Raw genomic sequence first — 6,699 nt, 5'->3', positions numbered from 1 at the left:
GTGCAGCAAACTCTCTCCAGAAGTTCAGTGAGGATCTCTGAATGATCCAATGTTGACCTAAATGACTAATGATGATAAATAGAATCCAGCTGTGTGTAATCAAGTCTCCGTGATAAATGCACCTGCTCTGTGATAGTCTCAGAGGTCCGGTAAAGCGCAGAGAGCATCATGAAGAACAAGGAACACACCAGGCAGGTCCGAGATACTGTTGTGGAGAAGTTTAAAGCCGGATTTGGATACAAAAAGATTTCCCAAGCTTTAAACATCCCAAGGAGCACTGTGCAAGCGATAATATTGAAATGGAAGGAGTATCAGACCACTACAAATCTACGAAGACCCGCCGTCCCTCTAAACTTTCAGCTCATACAATGAGAAGACTGATCAGAGATGCAGCTAAGAGGCCCATGATCACTCTGGATGAACTGCAGAGATCTACAGCTGAGGTGGGAGACTCTGTCCATAGGACAACAATCAGTCGTATACTGCACAAATCTGGCCTTTATGGAAGAGTGGCAAGAAGAAAGCCATTTCTTAAAGATATCCATAAAAAGTGTTGTTTAAAAGTTTGCCAAAAGCCACCTGGGAGACACACCAAACATGTGGAAGAAGGTGCTGTGGTCAGATGAAACCAAAATCGAACTTTTTGGCAACAATGCAAACGTTATGTTTGGCGTAAAGCAACACAGCTCATCACCCCTGAACACACCATCCCCACTGTCAAACATGGTGGTGGCAGCATCATGGTTTGGGCCTGCTTTTCTTCAGCAGGGACAGGGAAGATGGTTAAAATTGATGGGAAGATGGATGGAGCCAAATACAGGACCATTCTGGAAGAAAACCTGATGGAGTCTGCAAAAGACCTGAGACTGGGATGGAGATTTGTCTTCCAACAAGACAATGATCCAAAACATAAAGCAAAATCTACAATGGAATGGTTCACAAATAAATATATCCAGGTGTTAGAATGGCCAAGTCAAAGTCCAGACCTGAATCCAATCGAGAATCTGGAAAGAACTGAAAACTGCTGTTCACAAACGCTCTCCATCCAACCTCACTGAGCTCGAGCTGTTTTGCAAGGAGGAATGGGCAAAATATGTTCGCTCTCGATGTGCAAAACTGATAGAGACATACCCAAGCGACTTACAGCTGTAATCGCAGCAAAAGGTGGCGCTACAAAGTATTAACTTAAGGGGGCTGAATAATTTTGCACGCCCAATATTTCAGTTTTTATTTGTTTAAAAGGTTTGAAATATCCAATAAATTTTGTTCCACTTCATGATTGTGTCCCACTTTTTGTTGATTCTTCACAAAAAATTACAGTTTTATATCTTTATGTTTGAGGCCTGAAATGTGGCAAAGGATCGAAAAGTTCAAAGCGACGAATACTTTCGCAAGGCACTGTACTATATTTTTGCACATTCTGCATAATTGCATTATTCTCTTCTAATTGTCATTTAGTTGGCAGAGGCACCCACTCCGACCTGTTGAGCTTATGAATCATAATTTTGCAAATCATCACTCAGTAAATATTTTGATATGATTTCATTAGCTGGCTTATCGTGAAGTTGTGAGATGCCACGGCTTACTTTATGTGCATTCATTTTTCTAAAGGGGGCTGCTTGGACGTTGTTGTTTTGTGGGTGGCAGGGCTGTAGGAGCCTTACATGCCTGTGAAAACAAACAGCTTTGAGGCCTGTGGCATGCTTACTGAGGGGGAACCGATATAAATAGCATGGGGTTGAGAGAGAGTGTAGTGGCTAACTCCAAGGGCCACCCAGAGTCCTGTTTAGAAGAAATTGGGATGGCAGGTCTTCCCTTTCGGTTACTAACACAAGGCTGCATGGGAAAATATACAGCAGAAAAGGCGTTAATTGAGGTGATGCTCCATGCATGTTTGGCACAGTGGTGCTAAAATTGCCTTCGCAGCGGGGTCCCTCTGATTAGTTCCCACTGGTTCAGAGTGACAATTGGTTTGAAGAGCACTGACCCAACACAAGGTTTTGTTTGTTTGGCCCTGATGTTTGATGCTTTTAAATGTGTGTCAACAGTTGGCAGGCATGTGTGTGTACATGTATGCGTGTACAGACAATGGGACAGAGGTGGGCTGATCATTCATGCTGGTTCACAGAGAAAGGCTTTGTTTGGATGATTGGCAACATGGATGATTAGCAACCGAATTTTCAGAGCGGAATAACAAACACTCTGTCTCTCTTTCAATACGTTTGTTTATGTGGAAGTGACACAAAACATACACGTTTGAAAGTCAGGGTCCAGGAATCATTTTAACACGCATACGTACACACAGCTCCCTCATTAGTACATGCCTGATCTTGGGTGGAGGGGGGTGGGGTGGATGAAATAGCATAATAAATGGTGATAAAAGCAAGAACAGTGTATGGTTAAGTAATCAACACATAAACTAGATTTTTGTGGACTCTTGTAGACTGGCTTAAGCCTTAGTTTTCATTATTTTAAACAAAAAGTAGTGACTTCTAATGTCCAGCTTTCAAACTCCAAACTCCTCACTAGTGACACAGTTACACACACACACACACACACACACACACACACACACACACACACACACACACACACACCAGTGATCCATCAACTTCAAATTTGGTCTGTGCCATCTTAAGACGTTAATGATGAAAAGTTGTTAAAAGAAAAACTTTTCGTCATAGGGCATGGCGGCCATTTTATGCGTTTCGCCATCGAAACAGGAAGTGTGTGTAACTCGAGTGTACATTGTTCAACCCTGAGGACAGCTACAGGCCGATATTGACTCAAAGTCATAGCGCCCCCTAGTTGCAACAGGAAGTAGGCCTAAAAGTCAAGGTGCTGTACTTTAAAGAACTCCTCCTAGAGATTTCATCCGATGGACTTCAAATTAGTTTTGTGCTATCTCAACACCTTAAAGATGAAAAGTTATTAAAAAGAAAACTTTTCGCAAACGGTGTGCGGCGTGGCGGCCATTTTGAGTGTTTAGCGATGAATGAGAAAGTGGCTGTAACTACAGTGTACATTGTCATATCTGCTTGAATTTTCCCACAATCAACAAGGGTCCAGGACACCTACAGGCCAATATTGACTTTTGGTCATAGCGGCCTGGCAACAGGAAGTCTGCCCTTATATGACAAACATCATCCCGATTTACATGAAACTTATAATGTGTGGTCTACATGTGATACTGAGCCGTCCCCTATACATTAACCATGCCCACTTACTCAGGCCACGCCCCTTTATGACTTTTGAACTGTTGAAGGTAGAGTCTTGTGTGAAGTATCATTGAACTCAGCAGAGAGTTCCTTTTCATTGGTCATGGTTTGGCCCGCCCCTATGCTTTAGCCACGCCCCCTTCACAGATAAAGAACTGTATGACGTAGAGTCTTGTGTGAGATATCATTGAAGTCAGCAGAGAGTTCCATTTCCATCCATCATGAGTGGCGCAACGGTTGGCAAGGGAGTGGCGTCCGCCAGTAACCCTGAGCGCAAGGAGGTGCGAGGGCTGTCCAACGCTGCTTGCAGCTTTAATTTCTACTCATTATCGCTAAACACCTCCAGCGTTTTTCTTGAGTTTCTTTAAGAAATCATTCAGTATTAAAACCATGAAGAAGACATTAAAGCTGGGCCCTCTCACTGCTTTCTCTCCTCTCGTCTGTCTGATTGTTTTTCCTTCAGCGCAATGCATGATGGGATATAGGGCTTGGTTGAGTGACCATCGATGTCCACTACGTTCAACGATGCATGTGGGAAACCTTTGAGTCCACTATATAGGTAATAATATGTCTACCTACATCATTCAGACTTCCCTACTACAAAATGGCAAACTAAGTTCATATATATATACAGTATAATGTATATATATATATATATGAGAGGAATTAGCCATTTTTGTAGTCAGGTTGTGACCCTGCCTCCTTCCCGGTGATTTGACTACTCTGACTCCTAACAAGATAAATCGGGAAAAGGAAAAGAAAGCCTGTGATTGGTGGAGCCTCTCAGCAGGGGATGAAGAGGGATTACAGCAGATTACCATTTAGAACCGCAGAGAAGAAGAAGAGGAAAAGAAGAGAACAGAACATCTCACTGGTTTAAGTGGTTTACAGGAACTGTGGCGTTAGTAGCATGTGTCTGTTTGGAGAAGCTGATGAACTTCTGTGTGTTCTGAGTCTGTAGCTTCATGTTGGATCACTGATTGGACGTTTGGATCAAAGAGTCAGATAAATGGACTGAAATGTAACTGCTCTTCAACGGTTTCAACTGAGAGCAACTTGGAACTAGTCTGAGTAGAATCTTCCAGACCGACCTGTTCTCGGTCAGGAAGTGGTCTGGATGGAGGGTTTCCAGGCATACGCGGGAAGGTGGGGAGGCGTTCGACCAGCTGGTGTTCTTCAGACAGCCTCAGACCGTGCTGAGGGTCGCCCCTGCTGGGTGAGTCTGATGATGTATCTTCTAACAGCTGTTTCTGCATCTTAGTGTGTGTGTGTGTGTGTTTGTGTGTGTGTGTGTTAGTGTGTGTAAAAGTGTATGCGTAAGTGTCTGTCTGTGTGTGTGTGTGTTGTGTGTGTGTGTGTGTGTGGTGTGTGTGTGTGGTATGTGTGAGTGTGTGTGTGTCTGTGTGTGTGTGTGAATGTTTGTGTGTGTATGTCTGTCTGTGTGTGTGTGTGTGTGTGTGTGTGTGTGTGTGTGTGTCTGTGTGTGTGTGAATGATTGTGTGTGATGTGTGTGTGTGTGTGTGTGTGTGTGTGTATTGTGCGCGTGTGTGTGCGGTGTGTAAAAAGGCTGTGTCTGTCTGTGTGTGTGTGTGTGTGTGTGTGTGTATGTAGAGTGTGTGTGTGTGTGTCTGTGTGTGTGTTTGTGTGTGTGTGTGTGTGTGTGTGTGTGTGTGTGTGAACAATGACAATAAAGGCATTTATTTATTCTTTCATGAGGTTATGATGATGTCACAGTTCAGATTGATGTCATTAAGGTAATAGTTGACTTTAATCACCGTGTGGTGCAGCTCTGCTCTGTCGGGATCCTCGGCTGCATTGCTAACGAGGGCTACGCTAACCGTCCCGAAGAGGGAGGAAGAGTTCTTGCATCTTCAACCGCTAACCAGCACGCCTGCAGCTACGCATTGCCATAGCAACGCTGTGCTTCCTGTGCAGTAGCGCCCTTACGGCTGGACTTCATTTCCCTCAGATCACCGTGAAGGACAGGAAAAGCGGCCAGTCATGGCCGACATGGCCCCTGTCAGGTGAGACCCGCCTCACACTGGTGGAACAAACATGTCTGACTGGTAGAAACTCTTAGTCCAACTAACACTGATTTTAGATCTGTCACACTGAGTTTCTCCACAGAGAATCACCTGTTTACCAGAGATGTGCTCACAAGTTTCTTTTGAAATAAATCATTCAGCATTTCAAACATACTGCTGTCCACCCCAACTTGTTTTCTCACTAACTGACGGGCAGTATACTGGTACTTTTCAATTGAAAAAATACATATATGTGGTATATTTCTATAGTTTGTGTGTGTCGTAGTTTCTATAGTAAACACCAGGGGTCTCATTTATAAATGTACGCATTAACAAGAAGAGGCTGAAAAATGCGTACGCCCACTTCCATAACGCAAAGGTTGGGATTTATAAAAAACAAACTTGACGGGGGAGAATGTGCGGTTCCCTCACGCGAAATCTCGGAACCCATGCATCACGCTAATTTTGGAGACAAAATAGGGAATTGGTAATGCAGATGGCGCAGGGTGGTGAACTGAAGTCAGACTGCAGAAAGTAAATTACGGTAAGTAAGATTACTCGTGATATTTTCTAGTAGTGATGCCTCACGCACATTTTTTCACTCCATATCATCCACATTTTCATGAAGATTAAATCCAGCAGTGTTATTTGCGCTTGTACTGTGTGATACTTCGTTCCATAAACACCTCCAACTAAAATCTTAAATCAAAACTGGTTCCTAATATTTAATTGGCGCCTGTCTCACCATCACATTGTCCGCTACGGATCACAGGAGGGAGGGAGATGGCCCGACTGCATGTGGAATACAGGTAGTATCAAATACCCTACCATTAGATAACTACAGAACACAGTGTAAATAACTAAATATCTGTTCTTAAAAACTGTGCATATATCATCAAATGTCAAAGTCTGGAAATACAGCCAGTTAGACTTGCGCAATTGTTACCCTTAATGTCCTCGTTATCAGTCCGGGAACTTTAATAAGGTTCATAACAAAACCTGCAGAAGAAAAGTGTGTTTGTTGCCTGCTATGATCTTGTATGCATCAGTTGTTCGGGGTGGGGATACCACTAGTTGATGCTACGATTTTGGAGAGGTGTGTAACAATCACTCTAATAGTTGTAAACATATAAATACTCCGTGAACCCGTGCGTAATGCTGCATGATGGCCCTGCAGGAGGACTAACCCCAATGGAAGAATCAGGAGAAAAAGAGACTTCCGGGGACCATGATGATGACTGTCTAATAAGGCCGATTTAGATTCCCTAAAGCTGAGCTCTTGGATTTATATTCTGAATTGGGTCCAGTAGAGAGGGAACGCTACTGAACTGTGCCATCCCGGTCCAAATATCGGTACTTGCTTATTCTCTGCTGTTTCCAGGGAAATGGCTGACAGCTAAGTTTTTTTATATATAAATATTTTATATAATCTTCACCTTTATCACTAAGGCTTGTTT

Source organism: Perca fluviatilis, chromosome 15 (assembly GCF_010015445.1).
Source record: "Perca fluviatilis chromosome 15, GENO_Pfluv_1.0, whole genome shotgun sequence".
In the NCBI taxonomy this organism is placed as follows: domain Eukaryota; kingdom Metazoa; phylum Chordata; class Actinopteri; order Perciformes; family Percidae; genus Perca; species Perca fluviatilis.
The sequence above is the reverse complement of the archived record's forward strand: the minus strand, read 5'-3'. Positions refer to the sequence as shown.